The following is a 21,810-nucleotide window of genomic DNA, read 5'->3' as shown; positions in this document are numbered from 1 at the left end:
CTCTTGGCCCTGAGTGTGTGCGGGCGATAGAAGCTATGCTGTGGGAAAATCAGGCTGCATTCGCCCATCACGCCGAAGATTTTGGCTGTACCAAAGCGATCACACATGAGATACCGACCGGGGATGCTCGTACAATTCGAGAACGATACCGGCAAATCCCACCCAAGATGTACCAAGAGGTGAAGACATTACTGAGGCAAATGCTGGATGTACCAAGAGGTGAAGACATTACTGAGGCAGATGCTGGATTCAGGAGTATTGCAGAGTAGTCAGAGCCCTTGGGCGGCACCGGTGGTGCTCGTCAAGAAGAAGGATGGGACCATCCGGTTCCGTGTAGATTACAGGAAACTCAATGTCTGCACTGTGCAAGACTCATATTCATTACCCCGCATTGAGGAATCCTTGACAGCATTGGGGAAAGCCAAGTGCTTCTCCACCTTGGACCTAGCAAGCAGATACTGGCAAGTGGCCATGGCCGAGAAAGACAAGGAAAAAACTGCCTTCATCCTCCCTATGGGATTGTTCGAGTTTAACCGGATGCCCTTCGGGCTCTCCAATGCTCTGGGCACGTTACAACGGCTGATGGAAAAGTGTTTGGTAGACTTAAACTTTGAGGCTACCCTGATCTACCTGGATGACATGATTGTGTTCTCTGCCTCATTCAAAGACCATCTTGCCCGGCTTGGACAGGTACTTGGAAGACTGCGGGCTCATAACCTGAAGGTGAAGCCAAATAAGTCATCTCCCCTCTGTAACAGTCTGTCACTATTAGTTTGTTCATTGTCATTTCTATTTGCAATTTGTATGTAACCCCTCCTCACGTACAGCACCATGGAATCAAGGGTGCCCTAAAAAGAAATAATAATAATCCCATACTGTAGATGATCTTCTACCCATTCTTCACCCCTGCCATCCTTGCCAGTGTACACACAATAGAAAGCTGCAGAAGTTGGCACCTGTGTTTCATCATCAGCATTGTCAGAAATGTGCTGCGGTGGTCAGCTGATTGTTTACACTACCCCTCCTACATACTCACATACTCATCTCCAACAGAAAAAGTGGTTGGCCACCATTGCACTCAATCTCTTCCACTTATGATGCAGGGTAAGGTGGATGGCCCACGGAATCACAGCCAGCAGAGTCATCAAAAAGCAGAAGTGATCAATTTAATGTGGATCATAGCTCACTCGAGAAACTGAAAAAATTGACAAACTTTATCTGGGAAGAGACTGGTATTGAATACTCGGGAATTATAATTACCAACAATTTAAAAAAAATAATTCCAACTAACATAGATGCTCTTAGGCTAGTTTCACACTAGCGTTTTGGTGCGCAGCGACGGCCGCTAAGCCCCGCCCCCTGCCGCGCTCCGCCCACCGGCGCATGACGCTGCATGCGCCCTGCATCCCCTATCTTTATCACAGGGGGCGCAGGCCGTGCGCAGTATGCGTTTGGCGGCGCATGCGCCTTTTTGACGGTGCGCTGGTGGGCGGAGCTACCGGTGGGGCGCGGCAGGGGGCGGGGCTTAGCGGCGGCCGTGCGCAGGTCGTCGCTGCGCACCAAAACGCTAGTGTGAAACTAGCCTTACTAAAATAATCTCATTGGATTTTGTTAAATTTAACCTCGTTGATCCTTCATTGATGGGCAAAATTTTGGTGGTCAAGTCATTTATTTTAACAAAAATTCTATATATTTTTAGGACATTACAATTGGCTATCCATCCTTCATTAATAGGGAAAGTCCAAAATGTAATTAAAATCTTTATTTGGGGGAAAAAAGGCCATTTTAGACATTCTGCATAAAAATAGGAGGAATGGAGGTTTGGGTCTTCCCAACATTAAGGCTTATCATCAAGCCTGGCTTATAAAACACAGTCAGGTGTGGTTGGGGGCGACCCCTTCCGCTTGGCTAGATATTGAATTATTCTGTAATAAATCTAATTCTATGCAAGATTTACTTTTAAAGTACTTATTTAATCCTTCCTTGAGTGACCACCCTCACCCAGTATTTAATTCTATCATATCTGCCTGGTTGAGTCTTACGAGGCCTATTAAAGTGGAAGATAGAAAGACTCATATTAAAGACTAGATGGTGGCCCGATTCTAATGCATCGGGTATTCTAGAATATGTATGTAGTTTATTTATGAAGTTTTAATAATAATGCAATAATGCACCCCCCAATCCTGATATGCATGGTCCTCTCACCCCCAATCCTGACATGCATGGTATCCCTCCCCCCTATCCCGGTATGCATGGTCCCCTACCCCCCAATCCTAATATGCATGGTCCCCTCACCCCCTCAATCCTGGAATGCATAGTCCTCTCACCCTCCAATTCTGGTATGCATGGTCCTCTCACCCCTCTTTCCTGGTAAGCATGGTCCCCTCACCCCCTATTACTGGTACGCATGGTCCCCCTCACCCCCTTTCCTGGTATGCATGGTCCCCTTATGCCCCAATCCTGATATGCATGGTCCCCTCACCCCCAATCCTGATATGCATGGTCCTCTCACTCCTCAATCCTGATATGCATGGTACCCCTCACCCCCAATCCTGGTAAGCATGGTCCCCTCACCTTCCAATCCTGGAATGCATGGTCCTCTCACCCCCCAATCCTGGTATGCATGGTCCCCCTCACCCCCCTTTCCTGGTATGCATGGTCCCATCACCCCTCTTTCCTGGTATGCATGGCCCCCTCACCTCCCTTTCCTGGTATGCATGGTCCCGTCACCCCCCTTTCCTGGTATGCATGGTCCCCTCACCTCCCTTTCCTGGTAAGCACGGTCACCCTCACCCCCTTATCCTGGTATGCATGGTCACCCTCACCCCCCTATCCTGGTATGCATGGTCACCCTCACCCCCTCTTTCCTGGTATGCATGGTCACCCTCACCCCCCTTTCCTGGTATGCATGGTCCCCCCCATTGCTGGTATGCATGGTCCCCCTTCCCCCCATTGCTGGTATGCATGGTCCCCCTCACCCCCCTTTGCTGGTATGTATGGTCACCCTCACCCCCCTTTCTTGTTATGCATGGTCCCCCTCCCCCCCATTGCTGGTATGCATGGTCCCCCTCCCCCCATTGCTGGTATGTATGGTCACCCTCACCCCCCTTTCCTGGTATGCATGGTCCCCCATTGCTGGTATGCATGGTCCCCCTCACCCCCCCATTGGTGGTATGCATGGTCCCCCTCACCCCCCTTTGCTGGTGTGTATGGTCACCCTTACTTCCTTTTCCTGGTTTGCATGGTCCCCCTCCCCCCATTGCTGGTATGTATGGTCACCCTCACCCCCCTTTCCTGGTATGCATGGTCCCCCCATTGCTGGTATGCATGGTCCCCCTCTCCCCCATTGCTGGTATGCATGGTCCCCCTCCCCCCCCCATTGCTGGTATGCATGGTCCCCCTCCCCCCCATTGCTGGTATGCATGGTCCCCCTCACCCCCCATTGCTGGTATGTATGATCACCCTCACCCCCCTCTTTCCTGGTATGCATGGTCCCCCTTCCTCCCCCCCATTGCTGGTATGCATGGTCCCCCTCACCCCCCTTTCCTGGTATGCGTTGTCCCTGTTAAAAAAAAATAAATAGTTATATACTCACCTTCCGACAGCCTCCGATACTCTTTCCATGCGCCCGGCCTCGCGGTCCCAGTAATGCATTGCGTGAAACACTGCTGATGATGACGCGCTCTCGTGAGAGTGACGTCATCTCCGGTCTAAGTCGCAAGGTATTATTGGGACCGCGAGGCCGGGCACGTGGAAAGAAGATCGGAGGCTGTCGGAAGGTGAGAATAACATTTTTTTTATTTTAATTCTCTTTTTTACAGACCAAGGCCTGCCGCCCCATTGAGCGCTGCGCCCAACTGGTGGCCGCAACCAATCAGCGGCAGGCTCAGCTTAGACCTCTTTCACACATCAGGTTTTCGCCGTCAGGCGCGATCCGGCGCTTTTGACAGAAACCGGATCCGGCGAAATGCAATGCCGGATCCGGTTTCCCCCCCATTGACTTGCATTTGCGCCGGATCGCGCCGGATGGCCATGCGTTTCATCCGGTTTTCGCCGGATCCGGCAATGTGTCGCGATCCGGCGTCTGGAAAAAACGGCTACTGTAACGTTTTTTGTCTCCGGCGAAAAAGCCGGACACGCCGGATCCGGCGCGTCCGGCTTTTTCACACAATGAAAGCCTATGAGTGCCGCAATGCGCCGGATCCGGTTTTTTGGTCTGAGCATGCTCAGTAGCTCTGCCCACAGGAGATATATAAAAGCAAGACAATGGGACCCTCAGCCACACCCAACATGCCACCCAAGCCAAGAACCAGGAGCAGGAGAAGGCAGCAGACATCTGCAGCAGCAGCACCATCAGCACCACCCCAAATGGAGCAGCAAATGGAACATGCTGAGGAGGGGAGTCCAGCAGCAGATGAGAGACGGTAATTATCAAATCCCCCATTCCTCCAAACTAGGGCCATGGAATATCAAGATATTCATTGGCCCTTTGTTTCTCTTTATTCAACAGCCGCCAAAGAGATGCAGCAGCAGCAGCAGCAGCAGAAATGGCATCACTGGCAGCAGCAACAGCAGCAGCAATACCCACAGCCATGGAGTCTGGCCATCAACAGGACAGCACATCTTCTTCTGGGAGCCCTCCCTCGCATCGTCAGCGTTTGACGGTAAGTTTTTATTTCCAAAATCCATCATCTCTGTAATATATGTCTATTCATTGCCTTTTATTTCAAAACAGGAATCACAAGATGAAGAGGAGCTCCCAGAAGAAGAAGGAAGGGGTGGACAGACACCTGGAGTGGGCTCACAATTGGTAAGTTTTTTGCATCAAACGCAGAAACACAACATCACACTACACACAACACATAGAAAACAATGTTCTGCAGACCACACACAGCAAACAAATGCCTACATCCAAAGACATAACATTTTTTGTTTTCTTCTCTAGTCTTCCCAATCTGGTGCTCGGCCAAGAGGTCCTCGCAGTGCCTCCCAGGGTCGTCGGCGACAGCAACGCGGCGGTCACCAGCGTGTAAGTATAAATATTTTTGCTTTGTTTTTTTGCACTTTTTATTTCATTTCTTTTGTGGAGGCTAATGTTATTTTTGTCTTTTTCTTTAACAGCCTTCACAGCGTGCTCCCGACTCTGACGGTGAGGATGGAGGACTCGATGTGGACCACCTCATCGATCTCGTCAGACAAAGGGAGCCGCTCTGGAATATGGCTGACCGCCGCCACGCTGACCTTATCGTTACCCGACGACTCTGGGAGGAAATCTGTTCGCTCCTTGTGGGCCGCTGGGAGGACCTCGATGTTCGGGCCCAGATTAAAGAGCGTAAGTATATACAGTACCGGTTGCTTGATGTAAACCAGTGTTTCCCGAACTCCAGTCCTCGTGGTCCCCACGGATCATGTGTTCAGGATTTCTATTTACTATGGAAATCCTGAAAACATGACCCCTGGGGACCATGAGGACTGGAGTTTGTGAAACACTGATGTTGTATACTAACCACTCCTTTCTCGTTTCAGGGAACAGAATTGTGAATCGGTGGCGGTCTGTGAGGGATCGTTTCAAGAAGGAGTTCAATAAAGAGATGCGGGCCCCGAGTGGATCTGGAGGACGCAGGAGCAAGTACAAGTACGCACAAGCCCTGTCGTTCCTCCGGGAAACAATGCTCACCAGAAGGTAAATATTGCACACCACATGTGAAAAAAAATGTTAGATGTAACTTTATTCCACAGCACGGTGAGCAGCACTCGGGAGCCTGCACGATTGGACCCTTCTGAGGCGATCCCTGAGGAGACCGGCACCGAGGGACACTTCGACCGCCCCGGTACATCTGCACCTTCCCAGCCTTCCCACACATTCGACCCATCTGTCCCATCCACCAGCACAGGAGCATCGTGGCCGCCTACATTACATGAAGCTGCTGGTGAGGAGATCGCTTTCCCTTTACCCCACCCTTCTGCCCCTGCCACCTCTAGTACACCTGCGGGTACTGGGCGGCAGCGGCAGAGGGGTCAGGAAAAGAGTTATGCGCAAGAGTTCTTGCATCTGAATGCATCTTTCCAGAACTGTCTAAAAGTCCCTTCAGAGCAAATCTCAGCAGGCTTTCAGCAGATCAACTCCAGCATTCTGGAGGTGAAGACACTTCTGCAAACCATGCATTCAGAAGCAAGATCTTCGCCAAACCACACCTTTTTCAGGTCTGTTGTGGAGCGCATGGCAACACTATCTCCTACCCAGCAGATGCATGTAATGCATTCGTGCCACGGTGCTCTACAGCAGGTTACCTCCCAACCTCCTCCTCCCACCACTGTAGTTCCTCAACCTGCACCCCCTCCAGCCACTTTCCATCCTCCCCCTCCTATTACATCTGCACCCCCTCCAGCCACTTTCCATCCTCCCCCTCCTATTACATCTGCACCCCCTCCAGCCACTTTCCATCCTCCCCCTCCTATTACATCTGCACCCCCTCCAGCCACTTTCCATCCTCCCCCTCCTATTACATACCAGCAACCTCACCAGTACCAGCAACCTCCCCAGTACCAGACTCCTTCCCCGTACCAAACTCCTTCCCCGTACCAAACTCCTTCCCCATACAACTTTCCATCAACATCATCTGCTCCTACAGTCCCTGCCCAACCCTCCACTCCACCGCCCACCACCTCTTCTGCCTCCAACATGTCCACCCATTCTGTAGCTTTTTCCACACCTTCACCTCTAACTGTTCCTTCCCCACCACGATCCCAGTCCTCTCTCCACACACCCAGTGTCGAAGTGTCCCGCAGCCCCTCCAGCAGTATTTCCACCCCACACTACACAGATTTGTAATGTGTGTTTTTTAATAAAAATGCCCATTGGGTTTAAAACCTTTATTAAAAAAGTTTTTTGCACTTTAAAAACATTTTACAAAAAAAAAAATTTTTTAAATAAAAGTTAAATTATCGTTTCACAATGGTTGTCTGTCTTTTCTTTCTGCGGCGAACTATGTTTAAAAAAAAGGTTAAATACAGGGTATTTCAAAGGTAAAAAGGTATTCAAAACCTGGTATATAACTGTGGGTAAATTTTAGCTTTTTGCCACAGTTGTGTTCCTGGTTGTGTTTGAAGCAAAGTATTTCACCTAAAAAGTTGTGTTTATTGTTGGTGATTTCCTAACAATGTACACAACTTTTGTTAAAAGGTGAAATACTTTGCATAAAACACAACCAGGTACACACCTGTGGCCTAAAGCTAAAAATAGTAGACCATGACAAGATAGCCAACTTTGGTTGGCAAAGGTATATACTGTTGGTCCAGAAGGTACACAAGTTTGGTTAGGGCACAAATCTTTCACACTCTGTCATCCTGCCAGTGTACTCTGCCTTGAGGGGCCACAAGGGTCAATTTTAAAAACCGGATCCGGCGTAATCCGTCGAAAAACGGATAGAAAAACGGATGAACCGGATGAGACGGATCCGGTTTTGTCTGTCAAGAACAAGACGGATCCGGCAGAAAACCGGATCCGGCACATCAGGTTTTACAAAACATTTGCCGGATCCGGCATTCCGGCACGACGCCGGATCGCGCCTGACGCCGAAAACCTGATGTGTGAAAGTAGCCTTACCGTTACAAACAGCTGCGCCAGTTGCTGATTGGTCCTGGCCGCCAGGCCTCGACCAATCAGCGACCCACGATTTTGGTTACAGACAGACATGATAAGACGATTACATATATTGATTTTTAGCTGCAAATTTTAGCTTCAATATTTCTTTTCTCTCTACCTACAGTATGTGTTTTCAGCAGGGGACTGGGTTGAAGACAAAGCAAAAGGACTGAAGGCACTCTCAGCCATCCTGTCAAAACATGTTCTGACCTGACTATTCATCCAGTGGTACATGGGCCTACGAACTTACACAGAACGTCCTGTTGCCTGCTTGCACCAGAGGAAGGTGTTTTATTTGGGCACGCAGCAAGCACAGATCAACCACATCCTTTCTCTCCCTGAAGCAGCTACACCACCATCACCAGCAACACAGCCACATATTTCATGCTCTCCTCATTGTTGTCAACCCAAAAAAATTGTAGAGTATTACATGGCCTGTATATAGAGTGAGAGTGGCCAGGAGATTATTCCACTGCCTGTTTTCAGAAAAGTCCTAATTAATAAATTTTAAAAACAGCGTTGGTTACCTCCTCCTACTCCACTTCCTTCATTTACACCACCACCTGCTCCACTTGGACATCCACCTCTTGGTTCAAGATTATAATTTTTTCTTTTGTTTAATCTATGTTATTTTAAGTCATTTTTCTATCCAGACCAAAATCGTCAACTCAAGTCTATGAGTCTGTGACATTCAAGTGCGATCTGATTTTCAGGAAGTAGAAGGTGGAGACATTCTTTTTTTCCTCACGTACAAGAAAAACTGATGAAACTGGGACCACACTGATCAAACTCTCTACAAAATAATTGGTCCGTTTTCCTCATACGTAATAAAATCAGACATGTGAATGAGCCCAAAGGCCGGAGAAACACTAGCGTATCACAACCGATGAAAGTGCTAATGACACTCGGCTCCTGCTCTGTGGGAGCCGAATGTCAGTGCTCCGTGCTCCAATGCTCTCGCATGGGAGGATCGTAGCACAGCTTGAGAGGAGATGTAGAAATTAATTTCTCCATCTCCTCCATTGGTGGCGTCCGAGGGAATCGCGATGGGGTGACATCCGTGTGTAGCGCGATATTTCAAGTGCAGCCATTGACTTATATGGGTGCGTACGATCCGATTCTCAGGTGCAATCACCATGAGATGTGAGCTGCCCCATATGTTTACAGTTGGCCAAGTGCAATTCGATTTTTATTGGATTGCACGCGTCCGATTGCATCGCAAGTGGAAGCGAGCCCTTTGGCTTAGGTGAAAAAAAATCCTATGTCTTATGTATTATTTATGTAACACATACAACGTGGCATGCATCATGGTTGCAATAGTTTTTCTGTGCATCTTAAAATCAAAATTAAATAAGGGTGAAAGGGATTAAAAAAAAACATTGCAATACAATCGCTGAGAAAAGTCCTACTATGCTATTAATACAAACATTCATAATTACAAAATATATGTACCGTATATAGCTTGTCATTTGGGATTTTTTATTTTTCATTTTGTTTATTTTGATTCAGCAATAAAACAAAAAGAAGAGAAACAAGGTCATTAAAGAGCGCACACCCCAGTATATAAACTAATAGAAAGTCTAGGACATCCCGAGTGTCAGTATACAGGAAGGAGGATGAAACAGACACAAAGTGAGGCCGAAAATAAACTTCCTGCCATGTCCACGTAAGATAAGCACATTTCGTTACCCTCTGCTAGGCCTTTGTCAAAGCATTTTTCAAAGTGGCCATGGGAAGTGTCAGAATAATTCCTGCAAGTCAGTAAATCATGTTTGATATTAAAAGCAAATGTATGCAAAGTGTAAACTTGATATGAATTGGATGCACCTAAAATACCATCACAATAAGGGTCAGTGCTTTTGAATTAGGCCAATCTATCCCTTTCCAAATGACTACATCGAGAGGTGCCCTGTGTTATGCACCTGTCCCGGATCCTTGCTTTGCTTTCCTCACTCTGCTGTGCTCGATGTTGAGCTTTGCAAATGGCCCGGCGTGATCTCATGTGAACACCTACCCAGGCCTATATACGACTCACCAAGACACACACCTGAGTTGCTCTAAGTACCTTGATATACTTTTCTGCATGCCTACAGTTTCCAGCATCCCATCTACCTGTTCATGGTCTCCTGGATTCCACCTGCCTAGCTGCAGTTTCCAGAATCTCAGCTGCCCATCCTTGGTTGCTTAAACATCTCCCGCCTATCTGCAGTTTCCAGGATTCCAACTGCCTGTCCATGGTTTCTTGGACGTCTCTTGCCTGCCTGAGGTTTCCAGTATCTCAGCTATCCATTTCCTGGGTGCCTCACACGTTTCCTGTACCGACGTCGGTGGCCCATGTGCCAACCTGGACCTTTGCTTACAGAATCCACACTCTACTTGTGACTGTCCATTATTTGTCAGAGGGGACACTGACCTGGCCACCCAATAGATGGCTAAAAATTCTTCACTTACCTACAGTAAGGCCAGTAATCAAAAACCATAAAACTTGGACATGGACCTGTACGCACAGTTGGTGCTATTTTCTTTCTCAGTAAGATTTATAGATCCTGAGCCTGACATTTTATCTTCCTCTGCTTTTTTTCTGGTTATGCTACATGCCTACATTATGCATGGTCCCTGATCCCTATTAAACCTCTGCACAATGTCTGGACTTTTAAATCTACCAAGAATAATAAGGAGCAGTACAGGCGTCATGCAAAGTAGAATATTGGGGTCACACCACGGGCAGGGTGAGACTCAAAGTTTCAGTGTACATTCTACCATGGCAATTTTAATAGCTGCATTTTTCTTACTTTTGCACTATATTGACAGACTCTCTCGAAAGCCGGTGACTTCAGCATGTGAGCAAGGAGGTCATGGCCAACAGAGGAGAAAAACACATTCTGCCTTTCATATCTATTTTTCTACTTACACATCAAAAGTAAGGTTAACACTGGACAGAACATTTATTGGAATATTGCAACTTGCAAAAGTATTTAAAAGGGTATTCCACCCAAGGTGGATATATCCATCCACTCTGCTAAAGGTGACCTGGCTATCCAGATATAGCTAAGACCCATCAATATACTTCCTTTGTAGGTACAGATCCAGATATCTACATCTGGATGTATACTAGTATTACCGCATAATGTGGGTAGACGAGGTCCAAAAGGGAAAATCCCTTTACCATGATGTTGTTTGTATGAACTGTCCATCATATTAGAAAAAGGTTGCCTTGCGAAGACCACCCCTATCCATACCGCCCTGTAGTTGCCCTATAAAAGTAGATCTTTTTCTGGCTGATCCAGTGTGTCCATGAATTACATGCAGCAAGCATTGATATGCTTGGTGCCATGAAATGTACTATTTGCTGACCACACAAAACCAACAATGGGGAATGTCTGTTGGCCAGGTCTATTGCTGTCGGCTTTCTTAACCTGGCCATATAAGAGATAACTTCCACCCAAACACATAAGCATCTGCATATCTCTCCTGAAAAAAAAAAGGATTGGGCATTAAGATTCCAAGCGTCCAATCCTTCTGTGCCCTGAAACCTGTCGAGTGAAAAGTTGGGAGGCCAACGTACACATCAGATGGTTAGGAAACCGTCATGCTCAGCCAACTATCATCCATTGTGTATGGGTGCCTATAGTGTCTGGAAGACTATCATTCATAAAGCAGCCTTCTTAAACAAAGGACTAAAGAAATAAAGAAATAGACTACTTACATCAAGAAGACCAAAGCAAGTTAAAAGCAAATGTTGAACTTACCTCAATGTGTGTAGAAGTGACGGCCGCAGGAAGTTTATACTGATGTCCTCCGAGAAAATGCTACTTGCATGCTGTGGGGAAGGAAGAGAAGTACATTAACAGGAAAGCGAAAAAAAACAACAAATTCTATTGGCAGTACAAAGTAATTATTGTAATAAAGGTGAAGCATTTTCCAAAAAGAAAGGGATATAAAGCACAGTGTACTGTAATACCATGTTTAGCCGAAAAATTTGCTTTTGCTCCGAAATATGGGTTACGGCTTATTTTCAGGGGATGAATTATTTTTTTTCCATGAACATCAATCCACATTTATTCTTGAACAAAGAAATCAACATGTATTCAAATATAATCATGTCATCACACACACAAGTATACACACACACTGCACATACACAAGTATATACACACACACACTGCACATACACAAGTATATACACATACTGCACATACACATGTATGTACACATTCTGCACATACACAACTATACACACACTGCACATACACAGGTATATATGTGGCGCCCCTGAGGGTTCAGTCGCCACAGAGGTACTGCACCTCCTCCTGAGGTGTAATATCCCACTTCCCAGGTAAGATGCGGACATCTAACCAGACTCCAGCACCTGCACCAGCATGGAAACTTAGAACAGCAGAGCACCCTCTATGGCCCCTGCTTGGTTCATGAAGGATGCTGGGAGGTGGGTGGAGTTTAGTTTGCACTAGAGAAGGGAAAGCTGACAGGACATTAGGTCACTTCCCCAGAGGGGGAAGCAGAGAGAGGATGTTTATGCAGCAACCTCCTGTGAGCTGGAGCTGCTGGCAAGGAAAGGAAGAGAAAGATCAGTTCTTCAGAAGAAAGATAGGGAAGGACGGAACGTGAGGAGGAGAGAGCTGGGGACAAGGGCTACAGCAGAGCCCTTCCCTAAGTTATTGCGCCAAAGGCAGGGCGCCGGTATCCGAGGCTGTGTGAATGCTAATGGTTCTACAGCAGAAACCGGAGGAATAGACCTGTGACCACTTTATTCCCACCTAAGACTCGACGACACAGCAGCAACGTGTGTGAGCCGGGACATGATCGTATGTAGTCCCCAAAGTAGGCTACAGCTGCCTGTCATGCGAGTGGAGTTCTGAGTAACAGCAAGAAAGAGGAACTTGAGTGTAATTCATAACTACAAGTACTTCAGTTTATCACTAGTAAGGAGACGTTCAGAAAAGGCACACGAAAGGGAGTGCTGGAAGGGTGTATTCCATCCACCTGGGAGTTGGCTGAGCCCCTCACCTGGAGGACACAGCACTGAAGCGGGCACCTGTGTATGCCAGAAACGTGAGTAAAGCTTTGGAACTACATTCCGCTGTGTCTCTGCCTTCTTCCTGTGTCACCTTCTCAGCACTGCTACATCTCTGTGCCTAAACACTACACCATCTACCTCAACATCTATTCTCATCTGCCCTGGGACTACAGCTCTGCCTGTGGAGAGGTATTACACCTCTGCTGCATCTCACCATCTGACCCAGAGGATCTGCACTGCATCGCTGGTCCTCTTCTGACCAGATACCACAGGTGTCGTCACAAACTTATCTACACATAAACTTTATTCAGCATCAATACTCTTATTTTACATGGACACCCAGGGCCACGGACCGGGTCACTGCCACTGTGACACATCCCTTTAAGACACCGGCCCGGTATCAAGTACAGCCCTGGGGGTGATCCATATACACATACACAAGTATATACACACACTGCACATACATAAGCATATACACACTGCACATGACCGTGATGTCACCAAAGGTCCTTACATAGTATTAACCTCAGAACAGAAATGCAGGGGGCCCCTAAGAGAGGGTAATTGATCAGTTTACCCAACCCTTCTTCAAATGCCGGTCCTGTAACAAGGGATTATATTTTAAGCAGGCCTCCAAAAACCCTGTAAAATCATGCTAGAACTTATTTTTGGGGAAACACATGCAAGTTTCTTGGCACCAGTATCATACATAGTAAAAAGAAGGTTTCCCATCAAAGCTCAAAATGATCCCCCTATTATGTTTATGGGGTTTGACAAGCAGAACAATAGGTCTTAATGGTTATTTAACTATCCTTACACTTTCCATGAAATTTAAGCCCTTTCATCCCCCTTGTTTGCTAACAATTCAATTCCTCTGAATAGTTGGTCTCAGGCTCTCACCATGTAATATGAAAGGAGATGGGTCCTACCAGGTTTCGGGCCCTTCTCTGTAGGACCCAATAGCCGCTGCATTACCAGGCTCTATGGTACTTGTTTCTATTATTCTGGCCTAAAGTCCCCTACATCTAAACAAAAGGACCCTACTTGGAGTCACCAATAAGCAGAAAGGAATCTGTCAGCTGGGAAAAGCTGTAAAATCTATGGGCATTAGGATACAGAGCACAAGAAACCGAGCAGATTAATAAAAAAAATGTTGTGGGAAAAGATTCATCATAACTTGTATTTTATTTCTTGAAAATCTCTGGTCATTCTGAGTTTAGCAGTCTAGTGGGTGGAGTGAATTAGGACCACCCACTGGACTCCTATGACCAGAATAAACGAGGATTTCAATGAATAAATTATAAATTGGACTAAAATCTGGTTGGTAAATTGTGAAATACAGTGGAGCTGTAGAAACAATGATATTATAAGATTATATCCATTAAAAAAAAAACAAATATACTGTGAATCTGCAAAAATAAAATGCTCATGTGTATTTTTTCCAAGCACCTCCTTTGCTGCACTGCATTCATGAAATGCACCGTCCATCGTACGTGTCGGTGCTCCCCTAATCCTATCGAATGTGATCCCCACATCAAGAACTTCCAAGACTTCTGTTTGTTCTTTCTCCTGGCCTGCAGTGCCATGTTACATAGTAAGTGATCAATGAAAATTCATTAAGTCTAGACACTGCGCTCAGAGCCTCAGCGTTACATTGCTTTGGTGCTGTCATACGCTCTGTATTAAGGAAAAACAACATTATAGATTGCTTGTCCCAGAAGAGCCACTTTACGAAGGAGAACTGATTAGAAGTAACTGAGAATTTCTCTTCATTTCCCCAGGTCCAGGCTTCAGTGCTACTGTGTGCTCATTTGTGTCTGGGTCTATATTTAGGAATCCACACTTTTGCTGGCGCTCCCTACACCATCTGTCTAGGTCTCAACTTCTGCTATGCGTTATTGGCCAGCTGTACCACGTACTGTGTGGGGATTTCTCTGCAATTTTTCATCCCTTTTAAAGAGGACCTGTTAGTTGCTCAAAAAACTGAGTTAAATACCTTGTTAAAATCTCCCCTGGTTCCGCTGCTCTTTTCCGTTTTGTGCTGTGTCGCCTCATTGCAGAGATATTCACATTTATTTGTTGGTTTTGGAGCAAAAGCAAAATTATGAATAAGTATGCAATGGAGCGACACAGCACAAAACAGAAAAAAGCAGCAGAATGTCACAACCCAACATTGGTCGATCCAGCAGATGGCACAATACACACAGAACGGGATGGTAAAGGGGTGAGGAAGGCCCTGACAATAGAGAACGAGGGATGGCGCACCTCCTGAGCTCCAACCTGAGCCTGTACCTGCACTCCTCTAACTCCCTAAGCGGGTCCTTCCCCCCCCCCGTCACATACCTTGTCATTAGCCTCACCACTGCAGATGGTACCAACACAGGGAATAGTGACAAGCACGAGACAGACATGGTAAATACACAAAACGTATCTCCAGACTCCACTGCCAAGCTCCACATCAGAGGATACGGAAACTGGACCCCGAAATTCACAGAAGAAGCAGATTCAGCACTTGGCATCAGAGAGCTACAACTGCAAGGCTGGTAAACATAGAAATTTTTATCACCAACAGTCAGCTGATGTGTCAGGTGACCTTTTAAAGGATGGTGGGAATGATCACCACCCACATCAGCTGACCAGCAAAAAAGCAGCTGCCAGCAAGGAGACAGACATCAACCCTTGCTGGCCTGAAAGGAAAAAAAAGCTACATTTAAATTACAGCGGAACCAGAGCTGCCACGAATCCAAACCTGAATTGTGACACCAAATCGGTGGAGCTCAGATTTTTTTTTTACAAGGTACTTAAAGGGGTATTCCCATCTCCACGATCCTATCCAAATATGTAGTAGGTGTAATAATAATAATATTAGCAAATACATCCAATTAGAAATGTAATACAGTTTTTCTGATTCACTATGTCTTTTTCCTCATGTGCAGGTGTGGTGCCCATGAGGCTCAGTTGCCACAGAGGTACTGCACCTCCTCCTGAGGTGTGGTGCCCCACCATCCAGGTAAGGTGGAAGCACCTGACCACACTCCAACACCTGCACCCCACACCACAAAGTAGTGTAGCAAAGCACCTTTGGTGGCTCCCTGCTTGGAGTATAGCAAAGCACCCCTTGGTGGCTCCCTGCTTGGAACACAAAACGTGCTGGGAGGTGGGTGGAGTTTAGTTCGCACCAAAAGAGCGGGAAGAGTTGAGTCAGTCAGTCAGTCTTCCTTTTAGTGAGTGAGTGAAGATGTAGAAGGACAGAGTGTGAGACAGAAGAGATCCCCGGGAGAGGGATGGAAGAGGGAAATGCTGCAGCAGATCTCAGTGATCTGGGTCTGCTGGCACAGGAAAGAGACAGAGGAAGGAAGCTCGATTCTCCATTGGAAAGAAGGATTAGCACGGAATGTGAGGAGAATAAGAGAACAAGGACCAGGGTTAGAGGAGAACCCTTTTCAAGTTCTAAGTGCAAGGCCGGGGTCTGGTCCCCGAGGTTGTACGGATACTAATGGTCCTGCAGCAGACACCGGAGGAATAGAAGTAGTCACCACTTTATTCCCACACAAGACTTGGGGGCACAACAGCAACCTATTAGTGAGCCGGGACTTAATAGCAAGGAGTCCCCGAAGCAGACTACAGCTGTCTGCTGTACAAGTAGAGTTCATAGGAACATCTGACAGGAGGAACTCCAGTGTAACTCAGTACTTGGAGTACTTAACTCAAAGGCGCTATAAGAGGAGACGTTCAGAAAAGGCACATATGTTGGCAGAGTGTTGGAAGGGAGTATTCCATCTGGCCTGGAAGTTGACTGAGTCCCTGACCCGGAGGACACGGCACGGAAGCGGGCACCTGTTTGCACAACAGACTGTGAGTAAAGCTTTGGAACTACATGCCCTGGTGTTCTCCACTTATTCCTGTGCCAACCTGCCCAGCACCGCTACATCCCTCGCGCCTGACACTATTATTATAGGATTTTTACAGGATGAAAATGATGAAACGGTAAGACAGGATATTGAGAAGGCTGAACTTTTAAATTCCTATTTTGCATCTGTTTTCTCTCAGAAAGGAAATGTAACATCAACTGTTATTCACTGTCCTATTAAGGGAATAGAAGAATCCAGGACATCTATAAACAGAAAGATAGTGAGGAAACACTTAGCTAACCTAAATGAATTCAAGTCTCCAGGTCCAGATGAATTACACCCCAGAGTACTGAAGGAGATAGCAGAAGAAATTTTTGAACCCCTCTCCATAATCTTTGAAAATTCTTGGAGAACAGGAGAAGTGCCAGAAGACTGGAGAAGAGCAAATGTTGTTCCTATCTTCAAAAAGGGGAAGAAGGTGGACCCAGGCAACTATAGGCCGGTGAGTCTGACTTCTATACCAGGAAAGATCTTTGAACAAATTATTAAACAACATGTATGTCAATACCTGGATAAGAATGAAGTGATTAAACAGAGTCAGCATGGGTTTGTAACTAATAAGTCATGTCAGACTAACTTAATTTCCTTCTATGACGGTATCACTGATTGGGTGGATCAAGGAAATGCTGTAGATATAGTATATCTTGACTTCAGCAAAGCATTTGACAAAGTCTCTCATACAATCCTTATTGAAAAAATGACTAAGTATGGAATGGACAAGGCAACTGTTAGGTGGATTCATAACTGGCTTAGTGATCGGACCCAAAGAGTGGTCGTAAATGGCTGCACATCCAGTTGGAAGAATGTCTCAAGTGGGGTACCACAGGGCTCTGTCCTGGGCCCTGTATTGTTCAACATCTTTATCAACGATTTAGATGAAGGAATTGAGGGTAAACTGATTAAATTTGCTGATGACACAAAGCTAGGAGGGATAGCTAATACTAGAGAAGAGAGAGAGAGGATTCAAAAAGATTTAAATAAACTGGAGAAGTGGGCAGCAACTAACAGAATGGTTTTTAACAGGGAGAAATGCAAAGTACTACATCTGGGCAATAAAAATGAAAAAAGCATATATAGAATGGGAGGAATAGGGCTAAGTGACAGCACATGTGAAAAAGACTTGGGTATACTAATAGATCACAGACTGAATATGAGTCAACAGTGTGATGCAGCAGCAAAAAAGGCAAATGCAATTCTAGGATGTATTAACAGAAGCATACAGTCTAGATCACGTGAAGTCATTATTTCCCTCTACTCCTCTTTGGTCAGACCTCATCTGGAATATTGTGTCCAGTTTTGGGCACCACATTTTAAAAAAGACATCAACAAACTGGAGCAAGTTCAGAAAAGAGCGACCAGAATGGTGACCGGTCTGCAAACCCTGTCTTATGAGGAAAGGTTGCAGGATTTGGGAATGTTTAGTTTGCAAAAGAGAAGACTGAGAGGAGACTTAATAGCTGTCTACAAATATCTAAAGGGCTGTCACATTGTAGAAGGATCAACTTTATTCTCATTTGCACAAGGAAAGACTAGAAGCAATGGGATGAAACTGAATGGGAGGAGACACAGATTAGATATTAGAAAAAACTTTTTGACAGTTAGAGTGATCAATGAGTGGAACAGGCTGCCACGAGAAGTGGTGAGTTCTCCTTCAATGGAAGTCTTCAAACAGAGGCTGGACAGACATCTGACTGGGATGATTTAGCGAATCCTGCTTTGAGCAGGGGGTTGGACCAGATGGCCCAGGAGGTCCCTTCCAACTCTACGATTCTATGATTCTATGACACTACACCATCTCAGTGTCACTTCACCTACACTGCCCTGGGACTACAGCCCTGCCTGTGGAGGGCTATAACATCACTGCTGCACCACACCATCTGTCCCAGAGGATCTGTCTGCAGCGCCGGCTTACATCTCTATTGCCGAATACCACAGGTGGTGTCACGAATCACTTATAAACTTTCACTACCATCAGCACACTGAAACAACCCCTTTTTACAATGGGCGCCCAGGGCCACGGGCCGGGTCCCAGCTGCCGTGACATCTCCCATTGAAGCTCATCGGGCCCGGTACCGAGTACCCCACAGCCCTGGGTGTGAGGGCGTCCCACAGGCATTGCAGGACCTTGGGTATCCATTGTTATGGCCACTGATATCGTGACAGTTAGCTAGCTAGTTGCTAGTGGTCATAACCAAGGATATCTAAGGTCCTGCAATGCCTGCACATGAGGAAAGAGACATAGCGAATCAGAAAAACTATACTACATTTATTATTATTATTATTACTACTACACTTACTACATGGGAATACCCCTTAATTACATTTTTTTTGAAAATCTGACACGTCATCTTTAAAGGAATATCGCCATAATGTGGCACATTTTGTTTTTTATTGTAGATGTGGTTGCTCCAAATTTTTGCAGGGTTTTAGAAGATTAGAAAAACAAATTTGCTTTTATTCCAAAAATATGTTTCTACCAATTACTCTTTTTACCCATTATGTGGCTCACAAGCCTGGGGGTTTCATGCTGTTATCGCATATATTATTTTAGTAGTACTTATATTCGGTTTCCAAACTACAGGGGTCAAGATAAACATAGTTATAGAGCCCTCACAGATAGGAATAGGAGGCCGTGTGTAGAGCTTAGGAACTGCATAGAAATTAAAGATAATCAAAAAGGAATATATCACTTAACATTTTTAATTATTAAAACTGATACACATTCTTTTTCTTTTCTTATTGCCATTTGCTTTCTGATTCAGGATTTTTTATTTTATTACCACCTGAGCAATAACTGTTGCAGATTTCAGCTTTCAGCAGAATCATCAGCAATCAAACTACGTGGTAGAATGAATTGTTTACTTTGTAATACACAATGTACAGCAATTATTATCTGCATCAACACAAAGAAAGCGTCACTAACTGTAATAGTTCATACAGCAACATTGACCCTGCAGCCATAAGCCTGCAGCTGTTGTACCCTCCAATATTAATAATACTCAGAATTTACAGCAGCGGCATAGAATATGTTCATTAAACTTATGTTGTGCAAAGGTCATCGTGCAGGGATATGAAGGAAATGAGAAGTGGCATACCGGCCACGCCACTGCTATGAGGAACCGTGAGCTGGGAGAACCTGGTCCCCCCACCTGTCATCACACATTCAACTGTATCGGCTTCCTGGATGCAGCAGGCACGACTACATCACTTCATCATGTCCCCTGTGCCGAATAAAGACAAGGCTTCAGAACTCTCGCTGCGGAGCAGCAGGGGGAACTATGAGGAGAGGTGAGTATTGTATTGGATTGCATTATACTACATGGAGGACTAAGGGGGATTATGGGGAGTGCATTATACAATATGGAGAACTATGGGGAGTGCATTTTGCTATATGAAGAACTATGGGGAGTGTGGTATGCTATATGGAGGACTAAGGAGGTGCATTATACTATATGGAGGGCTATGGGGGTGCATTATGCCATGCTGAGGCCTATGGGGGTGCATTCTATTGTATGAATAACTTTGGGGAGTGCATTATACTGTACAGAAGACTATGGAGTGCATTATACTATATGGAGGACTATGGGGGTGCATTATACTATATGGAGGAAACTTTGGGGTGTAGTATAGTATATGTAAGGCAATGTGGGGCCCATTATATTATATGTTGGATGATGACCCCATCATAGACTATATTGAGAACTATGTGGGGTTCATTATACTATATGGAGGGTGCATTATACCTATGTGTAAAGAGGGCCATGTGGGGCCCATTATAGTATATGGAGGACTATGTGAGGCCAAGTATATTAAATGGAGAGCTATGAGGGCCCATTATACTATATGGAAAGCTATGTGGGGACCATTGTAACATTTGGAGGACTATGTGGTGGCCATTATAATATTTTGGAAGGCTATGTTGGGGCCATTATAATATTTGGAGGGCTATGTGGCAGCCTTTATACTTTATGGAGGGCTGTGTGTCAGCAATTATACTGTATGAAAGCAATTATATACAGTGTGGTGTCCTTCACATATGTGAAGGGCTGTGTGGGGGCCATTATACTGTTTGGAGGGCTAGTGGGGGCCATTATACATTGAGAATAGGTGTGGGGGCCACTATACTGTATGTAGGTCCATTATACTGCATGGAGAGCTGAGTGTGGGTTTCACAGTTCGGGCATCTTACTGTGTTGGGAGTCACCATAAATTGCCGGGGAAGTTGAGGGGGGTAAAGTGTGGTCATTATACTGTGTGTGGAAGGTACTGTGGAAGAATTCACTGTGGGGGTCTCAAAGTTTTTGTGGAGCAGTTTTTGTTGGCTTCATACTTTATGGGTGCAATGAAAAGGGAATCTAGGGCTTTAGTAGAAATGTTTTTAACCTAAAACCTCCATTCTACAGTAGGTAATTTTCTAATCATACATTCCCTTTAAAAGGAAATGTTTAATTTTGGTGGAGATCAGTACCTCACCTCTGGAACAGAGTCCCGATCTAACCCCCCTTGATGCACCTGCACATCTCTAAACCTGGAATTCCATCAGACTTTATGAACAGAAAGAGCCATGTGTGATGGTATACTGCCTATAAAAGCAAGAGATCCCGATAGCGCCTGTGAGCCTGGTGCTCAATGGCCCTGCTCAGCTTCCCAATTTCAACAGTATCTGCATCCTCAGAACTTAGATACAGCCATCTTCTTGCTTTACCATTTGGTCTGTGCGGCTGAGTTTCAGTGCAGCAGGCACAGTCACGCCGTCTCTGCATACTCACCCTGCTCCAGGCCTTCCGTCCTACTCCTGTCCTGTCTCCTGTGTTCCAGTCTACAGCCTTACTCCTCCTGTCTCCTGTGTTCCAGCTCTGTCCTGTCATCTACACTTCAGTCCTACACTCCTACTCCAGTCCATCCTGAGCCACCCCTCTCGGTTCCGGCAACCGTGTTACTCGATCCCCTGGGCCTGCTCCTAACGGTCCCTGTATAGGGGTCGGTTCCACCTGGCAGCTCGCCCGGGGCCCCTCGGTTCCACGGTCCAGAGGGTCCACTCCTGGAGATTCCGGCTCCTGACCAGCCACACTAACACACAATAATGTCATTAGGATGCGCCTGCTGAATGGTGCCTCAGTCCACACATAGCACAGAGCGGAGCTGCGCCAGGCTAGGGGCAACGGGCCTGGGTGAGCTTTTTTCTTGCTTAATTGTGTCAGTACATTAATCTATGAGGG

At 46.0% G+C, this 21,810-nt stretch overlaps 1 protein-coding gene across 8 annotated transcripts in view; it reads right to left on the bottom strand.

Moving 5' to 3' along the window:
• Positions 1–21,810, bottom strand: part of HPCAL1 (hippocalcin like 1) — a 290,362-nt gene that overhangs the window by 94,744 nt on the left and 173,808 nt on the right. For all 8 annotated transcript variants that reach the window (XM_073568218.1, XM_073568220.1, XM_073568222.1 and 5 more), the window contains one exon: positions 11,395–11,465. The gene's annotated coding sequence lies outside the window, so the exon portion shown is untranslated. The remainder of the gene's footprint in view (positions 1–11,394; positions 11,466–21,810) is intronic.

The sequence above is a fragment of the Dendrobates tinctorius genome, unplaced genomic scaffold (genome assembly GCF_039654945.1).
Source record: "Dendrobates tinctorius isolate UK_male_01 unplaced genomic scaffold, ASM3965494v1 ptg000021l, whole genome shotgun sequence".
Taxonomy (NCBI): domain Eukaryota; kingdom Metazoa; phylum Chordata; class Amphibia; order Anura; family Dendrobatidae; genus Dendrobates; species Dendrobates tinctorius.
This window is presented reverse-complemented; position numbering and strand designations above follow the sequence as displayed.